This window comes from Artemia sp. Qi Xiang Cuo, chromosome 21, assembly GCF_049724085.1.
Source record: "Artemia sp. Qi Xiang Cuo chromosome 21, ASM4972408v1, whole genome shotgun sequence".
Lineage (NCBI taxonomy): Eukaryota > Metazoa > Arthropoda > Branchiopoda > Anostraca > Artemiidae > Artemia > Artemia sp. Qi Xiang Cuo.
Window position 1 is genome coordinate 30,012,646 of NC_142814.1, and position 18,113 is coordinate 30,030,758.

The 18,113-nt window shown below is 34.0% G+C and overlaps 1 protein-coding gene across 1 annotated transcript in view; it reads left to right on the top strand.

Annotated features, from left to right (window-relative positions):
• Positions 1-18,113, top strand: part of LOC148939435 (PAS domain-containing serine/threonine-protein kinase-like) — a 124,662-nt gene that overhangs the window by 2,055 nt on the left and 104,494 nt on the right. The gene's annotated exons all lie outside the window — the stretch shown is intronic.

An 18,113-nucleotide genomic window follows, 5' to 3' on the forward strand; every position in this document is an offset into this window, starting at 1 on the left:
ATTTATGTTATGGGAAGATGTTTTTGAAATCACCCTTCCCCCAAACTCAAAATTTTCCAAAATACAAATTTCAAAGAATTTTTAAAATTTTCTAAAACGCTAAGACATAGAGCGCTAAAAACATCAGAATCAAATTCAGAGGATAAATTCTGATATGGGAAGATGTTTTTTAAATCCCCCTTCCCCCAAAATCAAAATTTTCCAAAATTATACTTTAGAAGCTTTTAAAATATTTCTAAAGCACTAATAGATAGAGTGCTTAAAACATCAGAATCCACTTCAGAGGACCCGTTATATCACGGGAAGAGGGGTTGAAAATCCTCCTTTCCCCCCAAACTCAAAATTTTCCAAAATTCTACTCTAGAAGGTTTTTTCTAAAGTAAAGGAGCTTTTTAAATATTTCTAAAGCACTAAGACATAGAGTGCTAAAAACATCAGAATCGACTTCAGAGGACACGTTATATCACGGGAAGAGGCTTTTAAAATCCCCCTTCCCCCCAAACTCAAAATTTTCTAAAATTATAGTTTAGGAGCTTTTTAAATATTTCTAAAGCGCTAAAACATAGAGTGCTACGGGAAGAGGTTTTGAAAATCCTCCTTCAAGGAGTATTTTCAATGAACTCTACGGTAAGAGGTTTTGAAAATCCTCCTTCCCCCCAAACTCAAAATTTTCCAAAATTCTACTTTAGAAGGTTTTTTAAATATTTCTAAAGCGCTAAGACATAGAGCGCTAGAAATATCGGAATCGACTTCAGAGTAAAAATTATGTTATGGGAAGATGTTTTTGACATCCCCCTTCCCCAAAACTCAAAATTTTCCAAAATATTGCTTTCAACTCTTTTTTAAATTTTTCTAAAGCGCAAAGACATAGAGCAATAAAAAAATCAGAATCATCTGCAGAGGGTAAATTTTGAAATGGGAAGTAGTTGATTAATCCCGCTTACCCCACACTTCAAAAATTTCAAAAATTCTATTTTAGAAGCTTTTAAAATATTTCTAAAGCACTAACAGATAGAGTGCTAAAAACATCAGAATGGACTTCAGAGGACACGTTATATCACGGGAAGAGGTTTTTAAAATCCCCCTTCCCCCCAAACTCAAAATTTTCTAAAATTCTACTTTAGGAGCTTTTTAAATATTTCTAAAGCGCTAAGACATAGAGCGCTACAAACATCAGAATCAACTTTAGAGGACAATTTATGCTACGGAAGACGTTTTTTATGTCATTGGAAGATGTTTTTGAAATACCCATTACCCATTGAAATTTTGACAAAACAACATTTTACCTTAATTTTCAGTTATCAGTTTCTTTTTCTCTGGCTATAGTTCTGAAAATACAATTTCAGTTATTTGAGTAGAATTTTAAGTCATATCAATGTTTTATTTCCAAAATTTAGGAAATGTATTTGCATATATTTTAAACATTATAAGTTGGGATTGAGCAAAGTTTTGAAGCTGAAAACAATTTTGTTGTACTTCATTTAAACAGAAGATCTATTTTGCAAGGTTCCATTGCTATAACTCACAAATTTTTAAAGGTTATTCAAAGTTTTAGAAATCCCCCTTACCATTCATCCCATTCCCTCTTCATACTCTAAAATCTGGTTGATAATTTGAAATTTGAAAAGCCTTATTTTCCACGGGGATATTTTTTTGGGGGGAGGGGGGATTTTCCGTGAGGGTATTTCCCGTGGGGAGGGGGGTATTTTCTGCGGGGAGGTATTTTCCGGGGGATTTTCCGGCGGGTATTCGCCAAGAACCACAAATTTGATGGTATGAGTTTTATTAAAATCTTTTACTTTTAGGGGTTGTTTCCCTTTTACGAAACTCAGACAAATTTGTTAGACAGGCAATTTATCAACCAGATTTTAGAGTATTATTCCGGTGCAACACGTTGCAACGAAATGGTCAGCTTAGATTAGTATAAGCAGGGGCACCGCAAGCAGGTTGCTGACCACCGTCCCCACCCACCCCCTCCTCCCGCTATCAAATCTCCTTTCAACTAACCTTTGCACCCTCGAAAGAAAATTTTTATATAAGTTCCAACAGTTTTTACATATTTTAAATTGCAGATGTAAAAAAGAAAAGCAAAATTTTTCAACATTATAGGATTAAGCTATTTGAATATGTTTTATGTGGTTACTCAACTCAAAATGTTAAGAGGTTTCCCAAAAAAGTAATCAAGACGAATATAGGTTATTTAGTAATTGTGCATTATAAATAATCCACCACTATAGACCGTATAAGGAAACCAGACAAACGGATTGCTAAGCGTGATTTCTTATTGCGTTTACAATATTTAAACTGTTGTTTTTTTGGAGTTTAGGGAGGGAAAAAGGTACCTAGGTTAGGTTACATATTTAATATATGCTCTGCTTTTCCCCCCCCCCCCTACAGTGCAAATAAATAGACCAAATATGTTTCTAAAATATTATATTTTAATAATATTTTATTTTATTTAATTAAAAGTAACAAAACTTAAATTCTTTCGTGTATAGTGGTGGATTATTTATAATGCACAAGTACCAAATAATCTATAGTCAAATATTTACTTCTGCCCCCTCTCTCCCTCTCCCTATTTACACTTTAATAACGTCTCGTAGCTTCAAGAATGAAGATTACTACACTAAACTATTTGAACAAAAACAATTGAATTGCTTTAAGAACAAATGGGGTTAGATACTGTAAATTGCCAAATTTTCTGTTACAACATTTTAAACATTAATTAGTAAATAATACCCATAAAAAACAAATTAGTTGGGTTTATGAAGCTCCGATATATATTTCATGAAATGGTGTATTCTCTAGGAGATTGAATATTTTTTTTTTGAAATAGTGCTCTGCCAGATATCCTTCCATATGTTTTTATCTTCTGCCATATTTGGGTATATTGTCTTGAAGGTCACACCAGTTTCTTTTGATGTTTTGTGTGTGAGCACCTGTTGCAGGGTCAACAAAATTTATGCTGTGGTTGACACGTAAATGCTGATAGCCCTGGCTAGCCAGGCACTCATAGGCCCTCTAACAGTCACTGATAATTGTTGTCCCTGGCAGGATTTGGTTTTGGATAATTCCCAACAATGTGGCACTACTTCTATCCAGCACAAACCATGAATGAATTACCAGTTCCTCGCTCTATTCCACCAAATACCCATTTACCCTTGACAATCCGACCACTATTATATTTACGCTTCCCAAAATGGGCTTCATCTATCTCAACAATGACTCCTTCTCCTCCCAAAGGAGCGGAGTTTGAATGACATATGTACATACAAACCTCTGCAGAACTGGCTCCAATCCACAAAAGTTTTTTTTACAACAAGTAACATTGTTGATCATGAAATCCTCCCTTGGAGGCGGTATTTGAAGCCAAATCATCAAAAAACGGAAATTTTCTAGCTCAGAAAGGTGTGAACGAGCCATCCATGTTTTGTCATAGATCGATTTTGAAAAATTACACTTTACCTGAGAATATTCATGGCCACCTCGGATAGGTATAAGCCTAGACTTCTGGCAACGGAACGATTTTCTATATTTTACGCAAATCTGGCCACAAATATCCCAATTCCTGCTTCTCAATAACATGCCATGGTTATAATACAACTCTAAAACTGCCTCAACAGTAGAAAATTGAACAATACCACCACAGAAATTTATTTCACAAAAATTGCAAGACATATCTCAGTAATTGTCATTTACAGACTGAAGCTGTAACTCGTAATATCTATTGTGGCTTTAATTAATTGTTTCATTGTTAAACAGCGGGAATAGTCAAACAAAGACAACAGTGAATTGGGTTATAAATATATTGGAAAGATTGGTCAACTCAGTATGTTTTTTCCCTGCATTTGAAATAGTCACTTCTTAACAGATGTAAGTATCCTCGTCGATTCTGATGTTTTTAGCACTCTATCTATTATTGCTTTAGAAATATTTAAAAAGCTTCTAAAGTAGATTTTTGGAAAATTTTGAGTTTGGGTGGCAGGGGGATTTTAAAAACCTCTTCCCGTGATATAACGTGTCCTCTGAATTCGATTCTGATGTTTTTAGCGCTCTATCTCTTAGTGCTTTAGAAATATTTTAAAAGCTTCTAAAGTAAAATTTTGGAAATTTTTGAGTTTGGGGGGAAGGGGGATTTTCAAAACCTCTTCCCGTAGAGTGCTTTGAAAATCCTCCTTGAAGGAGGATTTTCAAAACCTCTTCCTGTTGCACTCTATGTTTTAGCGCTTTAGAAATATTTAAAAAGCTCCTAAAGCAGAATTTTAGAAAATTTTGAGATTGGGGGGAAGGGGGATTTTAAAAACCTCTTCCCGTGATATAACGTGTCCTCTGATGTCGATTCTGATGTTTTTAGCACTCTATGTCTTAGCGCTTTAGAAATATTTAAAAAGCTTCTAAAGTAGAATTTTGGAAAATTTTTAGTTTGGGGGGAAGGGAGATTTCAAAAACATCTTCCCATGACATAAATTGTCCTCTAAAGTTGATTCTGATGTCAGGAGCGCTCTATGTCGTAGTGCTGTAGAAATAATTAAAATATTTTAAATGCTTCTAAAGTAGAGTTTTGAAAATATTTGAGTTTGGGGGGAGGGGGGATTTAAAAAACATCTTCCCGTGATATAACGTGTCCTCTGAAGTCGATTCTGAAACTTGTAGCGCTCTATCTATTAGTGCTTTAGAAATATTTAAAAAGCTTTTAAATTATAATTTTGGAAATTTTGAGTTTGGGGGGAAGGGGGATTTTAAAAACCTCTTCCCGTTATATAACGTGTCCTCTGAAGTCGATTTTGATGTTTTTCGCACTCTATCTATTAGTTCTTTAGAAATATTTAAAAAGCTTCTAAATTAGAATTTTGGAAAATTTTGAGTTTGGGGGGAAGGGGGATTTCAAAAACATCTTCCCGTAACATAAAGTGTCCTCTGAAGTCGAGTCTGATATTTTTAGAGCTCTATCTAGTAGTGCTTTAGAAATATTTAAAAAGCTTCTAAAGTAGAATTTTGGAAAATTTTGAGTTTGGGGGGAAGGGAGATTTCAAAAACATCTTCCCATGACATAAATTGTCCTCTAAATTTGATTCTGATGTCTGTAGCGCTCTATGTCTTAGCGCTTTATAACTATTTAAAATATTAAAAAATCTATTAAAGTAGAATTTTGGAAAATCTTGCGCTTGGGGGGCGGGGGGATTTAAAAAACATCTTCCCAGGATATAATGTGTTCTCTGAAGTTGATTCTGCTGTTTTTAGCACTGTATCTGTTAGTACTGTAGAAATATTTTAAGAGCTTCTAAAGTAGAATTTTAGAAAATTTTGAGTTTGGAGGGAAGGGTGATTTTAAAAACATCTTCCCGTGATATAACGTGTCCTCTGAAGTCGATTCTGATTTTTTTATGACTCGATGTATTTCTTATTTAGAAATATTTAAAAATATCCTAAAGCAGAATTTTAGAAAATTTTGAGATTGGGGGGAAGGGGGATTTTAAAAACCTCTTCCCGTGATATAACGTGTCCTCTGAAGTCGATTCTGATGTTTTTAGTACTCTATGTCTTAGCGCTTTAGAAATTTTTAAAAAGTTTCTAAAGTAGAATTTTGGAAAATTTTGAGTTTGGGGGGAAGGTAGATTTCAAAAACATCTTCCCATGACATAAATTGTCCTCTAAAGTTGATTCTGATGTCTATAGTGCTCTATTTCGTAGCACTTTAGAAATATTTAAAATATTTTAAAAGCTTCTAAAGTAGAATTTTGAAAAATTTTGAGTTTGGGGGGACGGGTGATTTCAAAAACATCTTCCCGTGATATAACGTGTCCTCTGAAGTCGATTCTGATGTTTTTAGTACTCTATCTATTAGCACTTTAGAAATATTTTAAAAGCTTCTAAAGTAGAATTTTAGAAAATTTTGAGTTTGGGGGGAAGGGTGATTTCAAAAACCTCTTCCCGTGATATAACGTGTCCTCTGAAGTCGATTCTGATGTTTTTAGCACTCTATCTCTTAGTGCTTTAGAAATATTTAAAAAGCTCCTAAAGAATAATTTTAGAAAATTTTGAGTTTGGGGGGAAGGGGGATTTTAAAAGCATTTTCCCGTGATATTACGTGTCCTCTGGAGTTAATTCTGATGTTTTTAGCACTCTATGTCTTAGTGATTTAGAAATATTTAAAAAGCTTATAAAGTAGAATTTTGGAAAATTTTTAGTTTTGGGGGGGAGGGAGATTTAAAAAACATCTTCCCATGACATGAATTGTCCTCTAAGGTTGATTCTTATGTCTGTAGCGCTATATGTCGTAGCTCTTTAAAAATAATTAAAATATTTTAAAATCTTCTAAATTAGATTTTTTAAAATTTTTGTGTTTGGGGGGAGGGGGATCTAAAAAACATCTTCCTGTGATATACTGTGTCCTCTGAAGTCGATTCTAATGTTTTTAACACTGTATCTTTTAGAACTTTAGAAATATTTTAAAAGTTTCTAAAGTAGAATTTTAAAAAAATTTTAGTTTGGGGGAAGGGTGATTTCAAAAACCTCTTCCCGTGATATAACGTGTCCTCTGAAGTCGATTCTGATGTTTTTAGTACTCTATCTTTAAGTACTTTAGAAATTTTTTAAAAGCTTCTAAAGTAGAATTTTAGAAACTTTTAAGTTTGGGTAGAAGGGAAATTTCAAAAACATCTTCCTAGGACCTAATTTATCCTCTAAAAAGGATTAGGTTATTTGTACTGATCTCTCTTGTGAAATCCTTTCCCTAATTAATACAGTTTAAATGGTCTTATCAATAGAGTTGTTTGGCATGTGCCTGCTACCCTTAAGGGTAAGGGTATCTGATAAGGCAAGTGTGACATCACAACAAACCTGGTTTCATATACCATAAAGAAAGTCAGCATGGGTTGAAAATTAAATGGCTTACGATTTAAATAGGATTTTGGAATATATTTTAATAAACAAGGTTAAAAGCAGAAGTTGTGTAAGGTAAGCAGTGATTTATATTTATGATAGTAATATAGGATGAAATATGAGTTAAAAACAACTAGTAATGTGCAGTAATTTACCATTATATAGAGGGGGGGGGATGAGTGGAGGTAGGTACTTCAAAGTACCTTCCCGGCACAAACCTTAGCATGTACATCCATCCCTGAAAGTTTCATTTTCCTAACCTAACCCCTTTCCAAGATAGTCAAAAGTAACTAAACTAGAATTTTACCGTCTTTTTTTATGGTGATTACAAATATAATAATCATTTCTATCGGAAATGAATTTCAGTCCCCCCCCCCCTTATATAGGGGGGACCCCTAGTACAAATTTGCTCCCGCAGAAAATTTTCCATTACTTGGTTATTAAAATCAAGTTCCCCGCTATTAAAATGATATTTTTTGTCATTAAAATGACAACAACAATTCCGTTGAGCCGAAATATATAGCCCAAATTTGTTTACAAATTATTGCATATTCATCCTATTTTATTTCATTTCATTAGCATGAACCAAACTTGATCTCTTTAGCAGTGCCCACATAATGCACCAGTACCAATGTTTCTACAAGTTGACAAGACTATGCCCCTCTCCATAGAATCCTCAAAATCTTTGAGGATTTTGAGGATTCTCAAAATTGATGGGGATTCTCAAAATTGAACCCTCAAAATTGATGGGGCATGTTCACTTAATTTTGATTGAATTCCAATAATAAAAATGAATTTAAGCTAAATTAAGACATCAAGACAAAGGATTACAGAGTATTCTTTTCTATAAGGGGCTATATTTCAGTCACGTATATACAAGATTGAAAGCGAAGAAATAATAAAAGGCACCTTTTCATGGTAGAAACCTCAATATTTGTCTTGAAGAATGCCAAAGCAAAAAAACAAAGCAAAACAAGTATATTTTGGGTGTAGCTGCTGACGAGGAGGGGGATTAACGAATTTTTTGTTGTTTAACAAAAATAAGAGTTGTGAGAAAGTCAAACTTTAGCGTAAAGAACAAGGTGTTGAGGAGGGGACAGCCCCTTTCATGTCACGGAATAATTTCTGTTTAAGTTTTAACGTTGTTCCTTACTTTCAGTTGAAAAAACTTGTCTTTTTATTCAATTTTTGAACGTTTTTGCATTGATGCAGGTTTTGATTTTGGGTCACTATGCATGAATAATTAAAACAAAATTTGCATATTAATTTTACTTTTATTTGGTTAAATGGCTTTCTTGAAACTTATTTAATTTTATTTACGAACGTTTTTATTAGTAATAAAGATACGTAACTTACGAATTAACTTATTTAACGAACTTCTACATTTATATGTTTTTAATATGTATATTAGGGGGCTCACCTACTAGTCAATACCTCACTCTTTAAGCTTAAAGTTTGAATTTTGTTCCAGTTCTTTAAAAATGACCCCTTAATCACAAAGGCCGTTATTTAGAATAAATAGCTCTTTTGAAAGTACTAAAAACTATTTGGCTTAAAGAGTGAGGTACTGACTAGGGGATGAACCCCCTCCCCCCCTCTGGATCCACCACTGTCATGGTTGCAGAGGTAGGTGTAACCTAGTAAAGAACAAACAACAGCCCATATTAACCAAAAGTTAAAAACATTTTGAAAAAAAAATTACTATTAAGAAAAAGTTGCCATGGGACATTGATTCAGGAATGGTAACTATTATTTTGGTTCGTTTTAAAAGTAAAAATTTATTCCAAAAAAAAAGTTTATGGTAATTTCTAAAAAAAGACTAAAGCATATCAAAAATAGTGTCAGATCAATATGAAAAGTGTACCATTGGAATCTTGCATAGTTGAAAACATTGTACAGGGGAATACCAGTTCCCCTCATTCAGTGGCAGATCCAGCAGGGAGGGGGCGAAGGGGCGCACGCCCCCCTAGTGTAGCCTAAAGTAGTGTAATTTACTTAATTTACTCAAATTTGTATTAATTAAACTTACTCCTGACGCAAGTTTATTAGATCACCATATTTTGCGCCCCCTTAAATTGGTTTTTGGTTCCACCTTTTTTGACCCCCCCCCCCCCAAAACAAACAAAATCCTAGATCTGCACCGGTCCTAATTTAATAACAAGTAACATAACTTTTCTAAATAACTCCAAACTTTATATTTATCTTAACCTTACGCTTAAACTTACCTCCGATTTACATCAGAGAAAAAATTCCCCCCCCCCCCCCCTTATGTAGAAATGTATGCCCTGAATTGGCATATATAGGGGGGGGGCTAAAATTAATTTCTAGTATAAAATATTATTATATTCGTAATCAGCATAAAAAAAGGCGTCGAATGGCGTACTCACTTTATTTCTAACACAATAATATGATTTGGTATACATTTACCCATTTTGGTTGAAAATGAATTTTAGCACCCACCCCTATATATACCAATTCAGGGTATATATTTGCACATTAGGGGGTGGGGGGAATTTGAAACTTACCTCTCATTTACACAGAAATAAAATTACCCCCACCCCCTAATGTGCAAATATATACCCTGAATTGGTATATATAGGGGTGGGGGATAAAATTCATTTCCAACAAAAATGATTACTATATTCTTAAAGAGCATAAAAAAGAGCATTAAAGAGCATAATTTACTTAATTAACTCAAGTTTGCGTTAATTAAACTTACTCCTAATGCAAATTTATCAGATCAACCTATGTTGCGCCCTGTATTTTTTTTTTATAGAATCCACCTCTTTTGCCCCCCCCCCCCCAAAAAAAAAATCCTTGATCCGCACCTGCCCACATTGAATAACAAGGATAATCACTTTTCTCAATAATTCCAATCTGAATTATTATCTTCTCTGAAAATCAAATTTAAATAACAAATTTCTTATATTAATAAACCTTTTACAATTTAATGTTTTGTTTGCCATCATGAATCATGAATTTGCCAAAACATGAATTAGCAGGTTCTGCCTATAGGCCTAGCAACAAGTGGATGAAAACCCGTCTCATGAAGGTTGACAAAAGCCGATAACAGGAAATCAATAAACGGAACAAAGCAATATTGCGTAATAACTATATACATGAGCGATTCCTATATGTCCGTCTATAAGAAGATTTGACGCTTCTTAGTAAATTTAAAAATAGGAAGCGCTGTACGAGCGAAACTATATGAATTAGTAACCTACTTGTTCACAAAAGAAAGAGGATTTTAACTGTAAAAAAATTAAGTTTCTAGGTGGTATAATACAGTAATTAGAGTAGTTTAAATGTCAAAAAGTTTTTAAAATGATTAATGCATCGCAGGTGACCGGAATTAGAGACTTTTGTCTGGGAATAGGATGATGATTCATTCCTATCAAAGATTCTGTCCGAGAATAGGCAGGTGGCCGACTACTGGGTGTCTTACCCTATGCCAATTCAGGGTATATATTTCTACATGAGGGGGGGGGGGGTAAAGTTTAAACTTACCTCCCATTTACATCAGAAACAAAATTTGCCCCCCCTAATTTAGAAATACATAGCCTACCCTGAATTGGCATATATAGGGGGGGCCGAAATTCATTTCTGATAGAAATGATTATTATATTTGTAATCAGCATAAAAAATGACATCAAATTGTGTATTCACTTATTCTAACTCAATAATATGATTTGGTATATATTTACCATTAGTTTAGCTTATAGGGTAGAATTAAGGGTAAATTTTTGGGTTTCTTCATTAATTTGGAAGCAGAAAGCTGAACATATGGTAAAAATTCTACTTTAGTTACTTTTGGCTATCCTGGAAAGGGGTCAGGTTAGGAAAATGAAACTTTCAGGGAGGGATCTACATGCTAAGGTATGTCCCAGGAAGTTACTTTGAAGTACCCACCTCCACTCCTCCCCCTGTGTATAATGGTAAATTATTGCACATTACTAGTTGTTTTAGCTCACATTTCATCCATCATAATTATTCATTTCATCATTTCACTATCATAATTATAAATCACTGCTTACCTTACACAACTTCAGCTTTTAACCTTGTTCATTAAAATATATTCCAAAATCCTATTTTCATTTAATAGTCATCCCTTTAACATATTTACTATCTAGCTGACATTGCTGATGGAACCCTGTTTGTGATGTCACAACTTTGCTTATCATAACCCCTTTAATGGTAGCATGCAGGTGCCAGGGGGTAGAAGATACCAGTGTGTTGATAAGCCATTTAAACTTTATTCATTAGGGAAAGGATTTGACAAGGGATAGACCATTAAAAAAATACAAATCATTTTTAAAGGACAAATTATGTTATGAAACATTAGCATGGACTTCCTGTAGTTCCAGACTCTCCGTAAAACATTTAAAAGTGCAAAGATGCACCTTAGCCAGGGGGGAAGTTGTGCTTGGGGTGGATTTCTAAGGGGAGAATTTTCCTTTGGGAGGGAAATTTCAGATGAGTGAATATTCTGAGGGAAATGTTACACTGGGGGATATTGACAGAATTACTATACAAAATTCATTTTAATTGTTTTACATTCTCTTTGCCAGTTTTTTTATATAGAGATGTTCCAGGGGCTTTTTTATATCCATCTTGTTTTCTGGGAAATAATTTCCACAGAAGGGGGCATTTCTGGAGTGACCAAGAAACCAATATATAGATTAAATTCTTATTCCAATGAAAAAATGCTAGGGAGAATTTTTCAGGGTGAATTGTTCACAGGCAAAGGGGGATTCTCAGCAAGGAAAGAATCGTCTGGAGGGAATTTGACAGGGGAGGTGCACTTTACATTGGACGAAATTTCCATGGAGGATTTCTGTGAGGGGGAGGGGTATATTTCATAGAGGGTGATCCAGATTTAGCAGCATTATTTGAAAAACTAACAGAAATTATGCCATATATGAAGGGTTGCCCCTCAATACCTTATTCTTTACGCTAAAGTTTGACTGGTTAGTAAAATTGAAACACAGGGGCCTTGTAATTAGTACAGGATGCTTTTTTAAAAGTGCTGACACCTTTAGCCTAAAGAGCAAGGTATTGAGGAGGGGCAACCCTTCATATATGGAAAAAATTTGCCAAAATTAATACACCAATTGTGTTTTAATTTCTTATGCACTGTGAGCAAAAATCAAACCAGCATTAGTTGAAAAACATTCAGAAATAAAATAAAAAATGAGTTTTATTAACTGAAAGTAAGGAGCAACATTAAAACTTAAAACAAACAATAATCATTCCATCTATGAAAGGGGCTGTCCCCTCCTCAACCCCTAGCTCTTTACACTAAAGTAACATAAAGAGCAAGGCATGGAAGAGGACAGTCCCTTTCATATACAGTATAATTGCTGTTTGTTTTAAGTTTTAATGTTGCTCCTTACTTTCAGTTTAAAAATAACTTGTTTTTATTACTTAATCTCATAAAGATGATAATTTTGTCAACATATGAAGAACTGTGTATATTGCAATTATATCTGTCTGGTTTATATGCAAAGTAACACTAGAGACAAAAATTAACAAAAAAGAGAGTAGTGAAGAATTATGGTATACAAAGTAATATTTGGCAGGGATAGTCACTAGTGATGAATTACTAGGGGTGGCAACATGATTAGATGATTTTGGAGATTCAGGGAACCAAATTTTTTTTTTTGGGGGGGGGGGCAAATAGGTTTTTGGACAAAACCCTGAAAATTTGGGAATAGTGCAAGCCTTGCTTGATTTCTAATCAGGAAAATCAAAATACTTAACCACACGAGAAAAGAAAAACTTCGACTTTGAAGTTGATGGAATAAAGAATTACTGCAAAATTAGTTCAAATTCAACCAAACACTGCCGCCTCTTTTGGCAGTGCATGTGGCACACAGGTGACGTTGTGACACTTCAGCAGCAGTCAACCAAGCTTCTTGTTGGCAGCATTTGGTTGATATGCTGGCATGGTGCTGGGGTCTAGGTAAGACACAGAGGACTACAAACATCAGAATCGACTGTAGAGGACAAGTTATGTCATTGGAAGATGTTTTTGCAATCCCCCTCCCCCCAAACTCAAAAAATTCTAAAATTCTACTTTACAAGCTTTTTAAATATTTCTAAAGCACTAATTGATAGAGTGCTACAAACATCAGAATTGACTTTAGAAGTCAAGTTATGTCATGGGGAGAGGTTTTTGAAATCCCCCTCCCCCAAATTCAATAATTTCTAAAATTCTACTTAAGAAGCTTTTTAAATATTTCTAAAGCACTAATAGATAGAGCTACAAATATCAGAATCAACATCAGAGGACAAATTATGTTATGGGAAGATGTTTTTGAAATCCCCCTTCCCCCAAACTCAAAATTTTCCAAAATTCTAGGGGACAAGTTATGTCATGGGAAGAGGTTTTTGAAATCCCCCTTCCTCCCAAAATCTAAATTTTCTAAAATTCTACTCTAGAAGCTTTTTAAATATTTCTAAAGCACTAATAGATAGCATGCTACAAACATCAGAATCAACTTTAGAGGCCAAATTAATTCTACAATAATTCTCCCTTCCCCCCAAACTCAAATTTTTTTGAAATCCCACTTCCCCCCAAACTCAAAATTTTCCAAAATTCTACTTTAGAAGCTTTTTTAAATATTTCTAAAGAGCTAAGACATAGAGTGCTACAAACATCAGAATTGACTTTAGAGGACAAGTTATGTCATGGGAAGATGTTTTTGAATCCCCCTTCCCCTCAAACTCAAAATTTTCAAAATTCTACTTTTGAAGCTTTTTAAAATATTTCTAAAGTTCTAAGACATAAGAGTGCTACAAACATCAGAATCAACTTTAGAGGACAAGTTGTGTCATGAGAAGATGTTTTTGAAATCCCCCTCCCCCCAAACTTAAAATTTTCTAAAATTCTACTCTAGAAGCTTTTTAAATATTTCTAAAGCACTAATAGATAGCGCACTACAAACATCAGATTCGACTTTCGAGGCCAAATTAATTCTACAATAATTCCCCCTTCCTCCAAACTCAAATTTTTTTTGAAATCCCAAAGGGGATTTCAAAATTTTTTTCCAAAATTCTATTTTAGAAGCTTTTTTAAATATTTGTAAAGCACTAAGACATAGAGCACTACAAACCTCAGAATCAACTTTAGAGGACAAATTATGTCATGGGAAGATGTTTTTGAAATCCCTCTTCCCCCCAAAATCAAATTTTCCAAAATTCTACTTTAGAAGCTTTTTTAAATATTTCTAAAGCACTAATTGATAGAGTGCTACAAACATCAGAATTGACTTTAGAAGTCAAGTTATGTCATGTGGATAGGTTTTGGAAATCCCCCCTCCCCCAAATTCAATAATTTCTAAAATTCTACTTAAGAAGCTTTTTAAATATTTCTAAAGCACTAATAGATAGAGCTACAAATATCAGAATCAACATCAGAGGACAAATTATGTTATGGGAAGATGTTTTTGAAATCCCCCTTCCCCCCAAACTCAAAAATTTCCAAAATTCTAGGGGACAATCTATGTCATGGGAAGATGTTTTTGAAATCCCCCTTCCTCCCAAAATCAAAATTTTCTAAAATTCTACTCTAGAAGCTTTTTAAATATTTCTAAAGCACTAATAGATAGCATGCTACAAACATCAGAATCAACTGATGCCAAATTAATTCTACAATAATTCTCCCTTCCCCCCAAACTCAAATTTTTTTGTAATCCCCCTTCCCCCCAAACTCAAAATTTTCCAAAATTCTACTTAATAAGCTTTTCTAAATATTTCTAAAGAGGTAAGACATAGATTGCTACAAACATCAGAATTGACTTTAGAGGACGAGTTTTGTAATGGGAAGATATTTTTGAAATCCCCCTTCCCCCAAACTAAAAATTTCCCAAAATTCTACTTTAGAAGCTTTTTAAATATTTCTAAAGTTTTAAGACATAAGAGTGCTACAAACATCAGAATCGACTTTAGAGGACAAGTTGTGTCATGAGAAGATGTTTTTGAAATCCCCCTCCCCCCCAAACTCAAAATTTTCTAAAATTCTACTCTAGAAGCTTTTTAAATATTTCTAAAGCACTAATAGATAGCGCACTACAAACATCAGAATCGACTTTCGAGGCCAAATTAATTCTACAATAATTCCCCCTTCCTCCAAACTCAAATTTTTTTTGAAATGCCAAAGGGGATTTCAAAAAAAATTTCCAAAATTCTACTTTAGAAGCTTTTTTAAATATTTGTAAAGCACTAAGACATAGAGCACTACAAACCTCAGAATCGGCTTTAGAGGACAAGTTATGTCATGGGAAGATGTTTTTGAAATCCCTCTTCCCCCCAAAATCAAAATTTTCCAAAATTCTACTTTAGAAGCTTTTTTAAATATTTCTAAAGCACTAATTGATAGAGTGCTACAAACATCAGAATTGACTTTAGAAGTCAAGTTATGTCATGGGGAGAGGTTTTTGAAATCCCCCCTCCCCCAAATTCAATAATTTCTAAAATTCTACTTAAGAAGCTTTTTAAATATTTCTAAAGCACTAATAGATAGAGCTACAAATATCAGAATCAACATCAGAGGACAAATTATGTTATGGGAAGATGTTTTTGAAATCCCCCTTCCCCCCAAACTCAAAATTTTCAAAAATTCTAGGGGACAAGTTATGTCATGGGAAGATGTTTTTGAAATCCCCCTTCCTCCCAAAATCAAAATTTTCTAAAATTCTACTATAGAAGCTTTTTAAATATTTCTAAAGCACTAATAGATAGCATGCTACAAACATCAGAATCAACTTTAGAGGCCAAATTAATTCTACAATAATCCTCCCTTCCCTCCAAACTCAAATTTTTTGAAATCCCACTTCCCCCCAAACTAAAAATTTTCCAAAATTCTACTTTAGAAGCTTTTTTAAATATTTCTAAAGAGCTAAGACATAGAGTGCTACAAACATCAGAATTGACTTTAGAGGACAAGTTATGTCATGGGAAGATGTTTTTGGAATCCCCCTTCCCCTCAAACTCAAAATTTTCAAAATTCTACTTTTGAAGCTTTTTAAAATATTTCTAAAGTTTTAAGACATAAGAGTGCTACAAACATCAGAATCGACTTTAGAGGACAAGTTGTGTCATGAGAAGATGTTTTTGAAATCCCCCTCCCCCCAAACTCAAAATTTTCTAAAATTCAAAAAAAATTTCCAAAATTCTACTTTAGAAGCTTTTTTAAATATTTGTAAAGCACTAAGACATAGAGCACTACAAACATCAGAATCAGCTTTAGAGGACAAATTATGTCATGGGAAGATGTTTTTGAAATCCCTCCTCCCCCCAAAATCAAATTTTCCAAAATTCTACTTTAGAAGCTTTTTTAAATATTTCTAAAGCACTAATAGATAGCACGCTACAAACATCAGTATCGACTTTAGAGGCCAAATTAATTCTAAAATAATTCCCCCTTCCCCCCAAATTCAAAATTTTTTTGAAATCCCCCTTCACCCCAAACTCAAAATTTTCCAAAATTTTACTTTAGAAGCTTTTTTAAATATTTTTAAAGCAATAATACATAGAGCGCTACAAACATCAGAATCAACTTTAGAGGACAAATTATGTTATGTGAAGATGCTCTTGAAATCCTCCTTCTTCCCAAACTCAAAATTTTCCAAAATTCCACTTTAGAAGGTTTTTAAAATATTTCTAAAGCGCTAAGACATAGAGCGCTACAAATATCAGAATCAACTTTAGAGGATAAGTTATGTCATTGGAAGATGTTTTTGTAATACTTATTACCCTTTGAAATTTTGAAACAACAACATTTTACCCTAATTTTCAGTTATCAGTTTCTTTTTGTGTGGATTTAGTTCTGAAAATGCAATTTCAGTTTTTTGAGCAGAATTTTAAGCCATATCAATGTTTTATTTCCAAAATTTAGGAAATGTATTTGCATATATTTAAAACTTTATAAGTTGGGATTGAGCAAAGTTTTGAAGCTGAAAAATTTTTTGTTATACTTCATTTAAACAAAAGATCTGTTTGCAAGGTTCCATTGCTATAACTCACAGATTTTTAAAGGTCATTCAAAGTTTTTGAAATCCCCCTTACCATTCATCCCATTCCCCCTTCATACTCTAAAATCTGGTTGATAGTTTGAAATTTGGAAAGCCTTATTTTCCACGTTTTTTTTGGGGGGGGGGATTTTCCGTGAGGGTATTTCCCGTTGGGGGGGATTTTCTGCAGTGAGGTATTTTCCGTTGGGTATTCGCCAAGAACCACAAATTTGATGGCATGAGTTTTATTAAAATCTTTGACTTTTAGCGGCTGTTTCCCCCTTTTACAAAACTCAGACAAATTTTTTAGACAGGCAAATTATCAACCAGATTTTAGAGTATGATTCTGGTGCAACACATTGCAAGAAAATGGTCAGCTTAGATTAGTATAAGCAGGGGCACTGTGAGCAGGCTGCTGACCACCGCCCCGCCTTCCCCTTCCCTGCTATCAAATCCCCTTGCAGCTAATAAATTGTCAACCAGATTTTAGAGTATGATTCCGGTGCAACACATTGCAACGAAATCGTCAGCTTAGATTAGGACAAGCAGGGGCACCGCGAGCAGGTTTCTGACCACCGCCCCGCCCTCCCCCTCTCCCTGTTATCAAATCCCCGTGCAGCTAACCATTACACCCTGGAAAGAAAATTTTTATATAAGTTCCAGCATTTTTTACATATTTTAAATCGCGGATGTAAAAAAGTAAAGCAAAATTTTTCAACATTATAGGATTAAGCTATTTGAATATGTTTTATGTGGTTACCCAACTCAAAATGTTAAGGGATTTCCAAAAAAATAATCAAAACAAATATAGATTATTTGGTACTTGTGCATTATAAATAACCCACCTCTAAGATAATTTCTTAAACCACATTGGCCTGACATCACATAAAGAAAGAAAAACGAGCAAAAATGGTGTTTTTATAGGCCAAATGAAGATACTGAAAAAACAAAGCGAATATTTCGAGAGTACAAACGCCTCTCTTCTTCAGCGCGAAACGAAACGTTTCGCGCTGAAGAAGAGAGACGTTTGTCCTCTCGAAATATTTGCTTTGTTTTTTCAGTATCTTCATTTGGCCTATAAAAACCCCATTTTTGCTCGTTTTTCTTTCTTTATGTAACCCACCTCTATAGACTGTACAAGGAAACCAGACAAATAGATATTTGGTAGACAAATGGATCGCAAAGCGTGATTACTTATTGCGTTTACAATATTTAAAC